Raw genomic sequence first — 4,303 nt, forward strand, 5'->3', positions numbered from 1 at the left:
GTCGATATATAGACAGTCGAGAATGAAGTTTGTATGAAGGAGTTATGAATTTTACACTGACTTCAACAATCTAAAATGATCTAAATATGAATTTTAGTTAGAGTGAGATTTAGCAGTTAAGAATTTAATGAAAGTTGTAGATCTCGTCGAGAGGATTCTGGGGATATAAAGAACATCGAAAATGTAGCTTGTACATGAAAGTTATGGCCATCCGAAGATCTACGAGAAAATACATGCTCTAGTAACGTGGTAGCACCAGAGTGCACCACATGGCATGGTCTGTTGTCTCTTCCTCCGAGAGACAGGTGATGTGGCATGATGCAGATGAGACATTTGGCACCATGAGAATGTGATATAAGTCGCATTTTAGAAAAATGGGATGTAGATGAACCAAGCGGAAACACATGGTGGCAAAGCAGGCATTTACATCATCAAAGGGTGTGGGGCGCCCAATAAAATGTGTGGCACGCACACCTGATCCATATCTAATATTTTCAAATTTCACTCATTTCCTTACAAACTTACTTCCAATCTCTCAGAAACCTGTCTAGCATTTGAGTTTGATTTTTACTAACTTTTAGAACATTTTAGTAGAAACTCTAGAACTCTAGGAGCCTAACAAAAAGAAGTGTTCGAGTTGGAGTTATTTCTTTGTCAATTTCCTGGTTTTTTGCTAAATAATTGTAAGTTAAGCTACACTTATTTTATTTCAAGTGTAACTTATATTTATGTTAATAATCGTTATTATGAACCTATAAATAAAATTTATCACTGATTATACTGATACGAGAATGTTATCTTGACTAGATTTAGTGAGGTGTTTAAAATGAGATTTCCACATAGTATACTTTGTATACCAAATGTACTTTACCTCTGATATGATCCTACATAGTTATTCCTTACTTGATAGATCTTAATGTAAACATTGGGATAAGTAAGGAATCTAGACTCTTATAAGTCACTAGGAATATAAGACTAAGTCTTAGTGATATTCATACCTAGGTCACATTAAAAGAAAAGCCAATATGCCAGGCGAAGTGTTGCCCAACTTTCCAGCCATACACTTTTAACAAGTGATTGCATAGTTACTTTCAACTTACACATAGACACACGTGTTCTAATTGCTTAAATGCTATGTGTGTTGTTTAATTGTGCATACTATATCTATATAATATGATGTGAATATTACTTGATTAAGTTGTTGTTAAATATGACTCAAGAATTTGGATCATGTTCCTGGAGCATTTGGAGCACTTGGAACTCAATGGAACACTCAGGTTCATGGAGCATGTGACAGAGGAGAGGATAATCTAAGAAAGGAATGGATCATTTGACAAAGGAACGGATCAAGTGCCAAAGGAGCGATAATACAAAAGGGGGTTTGGAGCACTTAGGAGTGATACGGAGCAACAAGGGGACCTTGTTGAACCATCTGATGAAGCGTTGGGCCAAGAAGGATGTTGTTGTGCCAAGGGTATTCCTTCTTGTGCCAAGTATATCCCTCTTGTGCCATGAAGAAGCCTTGTTGTGCCAAGCATGCCCTTATTGCGCCAAGACTGTCCTTATTACGCCAAGGTTATGATGTTTCTCCAACCTAGAAGTTCTTGTGCCATTCTTGATGCTTGTTGCTCTATCCTTGTGTTGGATTAGGTGTCTAAGCCCATAACTATAATTGGTATGTACTTGACCTAATAGTAGCATGGTCCTTTTGGGTTGCCTTCAAATGAGCAATTTGATAGGATGGATACTTGAGAAAAAGGTTATTTGCGATTTATTAATATATTATATGAATAATATATTAATTGAGAAATCATATTATTTAATTGGTATTGATCAAGAATTAATTTGGAATTAATTTAGTGATCAAAAGAGACTGGTTAAATTTACGCATTGATCTTGTGTCCCAACAGCATGTATGAGGATATCAGTGGATTCTCCACTTGTGAGCTTGATCAGGGAAGCTCAGGCTGAGGGTGTGCGGTAGGAGAACTAGAAGCTTGAGAGGATCAGGGGCGAGATCACCCGATTTGTGTAGGATAGTTGTGGATTGTTGACCCGTTGCGGTCAAGTCTGGGTTTCGATGCCTGGTGGGGTCAGACAGATTGTACTGGAGGAGGCTCATAAGTCTCGTTTCTCTATTCACCTAGGGGCCACCAAGATGTACCGGGATCTGAGACTGAGTTACTAGTGGTCGTGCTTGAAGAGAGATATCGCATGGTACATAGAGAGGTGCTTGACCTGCAGGATGGTCAAGGTCGAGCATTGGAGGCCGTATGACAAGCTGCAGCCTCTGGAGGTTCCCATGTGGAAATGGGAGCAGTTCACGATGGATTTTATCACTAAGTTGCCAAAGACGACAAGAGGTTTCGACGCTATTTGGGTCATCATGGATTTATTGACCTAGAGTGCCCATTTTCTGCCCATTCATGAGAGCTCATCGGCCAAGAAGCTGGCCGACATGTATATCCGCAAGATCGTTATTAATCATGGAGTTTCGGTCTCTATCGTTTCAGACCGTGATGTTCAGTTTACCTCCCGTATCCGACAGAAGTTCCACGAGGAGCTGGGCATGAGACTACATTTCAGTAAAGCTTATTATCCGCAGACAGACGGACATAGTGAGCAGACCATACATACCCTCGAGGATATGTTGAGGGCCTGCATTATTGACTTTGGTGGGAGTTGTGATTCACACCTACCAGTTAGAGAGTTCTCCTACAACAACAACTTTCATTCCAGTATTGGTGCTACACCATTTGAGTTGTTGTATGGGCGGAGATGTCATACCCTAGTCTGTTGGGGTGAGGTCGGTCATAGGGTGATGGGTCGAACCGAGGTAGTTCTGCAGACTACCAAGAAAATTCAGCAGATCAGGCAGTGGTTGCAGACTGCTCAGAGTCGGCAGAAAAGTTATACCGACCGATGCAGATCCGAGTTGGAGTTCCAGGTTGGCGATATGGTACTGTTGAAGGTCTTACCCTGGAAAGGTGTGATCGGCTTCAGGAAGAGGGGAAAGTTAGGTCCCCGTTACATTGAACCCTTTCATGTTATTTCTAGGGTTAGCAAGGTAGCATATAGATTGGATCTTCCAAAGGAGCTCAGTCAGATTCACAACACTTTTCATGTCTCGCAATTGCGGAAGTGCATTCTAGATGAAGAGGCAGTGGTGTCATTAGATGATATTCAGGTCGATGAGCGCCTAAATTACATGGAGAGGCCAGTGGTCATTCTGGAGAGGAAAGTGAAGGTTTTATGGAACAAGGAGGTACCTTTGGTAAAGGTACAATGGGAGCATCAAATGAGATCTGGGTGGACTTGGGAACCAGAGGCCGAGATGCTGGAGCATTATCCGGAGTTGTTCACTTCAGCAGACATCGAGGACGAAGTCTAGTTCAAGTGGAGGAGAACTGTAACATCCCGACTCCCAAGTATAAATTCAAAACTTTGATATTCATATTATTAGACCTACTCGATGAGTTGGCTGCCCCAACTCGTCATGTAGAAAATGATCAGGTTGCGTGAACTTTAGGACCTACTCGGCGAGTAGGAGGACCCCAACTCGACGAGTTGAGGTTGTGCATGATAAACCTTTTAGGGTTTGCACCCTATTTAAAGGACCTTAAGTCCTCTCCCCAGCATACCTTACCGCCTTCACATCTAGAAACAAACCCTAATCAAGCTAACCTCCTATTTTGAGTGTGTGAGGCTAAAGAGTGTGTGTTTGGTGCATTTCTTGAAGAGACTAGAAGATTGAGAAGCTTGGAACGAGAAGGATCTTGTAGATCCAACATCAACTTCATTTTGGCATTCATTTGAAGGTAAAAAGTCATTACCTTGATCATTTTCTTGTTAGATCTCTCCAATCAAGAGTTTAGGGTCATTTCTATCTTATTCTTGAGGCATTCCTGGTATTGAGCACGTTTTGAAGTAAGGAGTTTAGATCTGGACTCCTCTAGGCCCTTATAGACATAGAGTTTTTGACTTTAGCAAGATTTGGCCTTTCTCCATACCCAAACCTCTAGTTAAGCTTAGTGCTAGTGTTTTAACCCCTTTGAGGCCTTGCATGCACGTAAAGTTAGCAACTTTACATGATATCTTAGCCTTAGGAGGCTAGATCTACAGTTGAGCCTTGATTTCACTTAAAAGTGACTGAATGAGAAAAGGGCTTAAGGAACTCGACGAGTTGGATAGGTTTTACCCGCCTTCTAGATTTTGAGTGAACTTGACGAGTGGGTGAGATGACTCGGCGAGTTGATTAAGGTTTTCCCGTTCTTCTGGACACTGAAGAACTCGACGAGTTACT

Source organism: Lactuca saligna, chromosome 7, assembly GCF_052625555.1.
Source record: "Lactuca saligna cultivar CGN05327 chromosome 7, ASM5262555v1, whole genome shotgun sequence".
In the NCBI taxonomy this organism is placed as follows: Eukaryota; Viridiplantae; Streptophyta; class Magnoliopsida; order Asterales; family Asteraceae; genus Lactuca; species Lactuca saligna.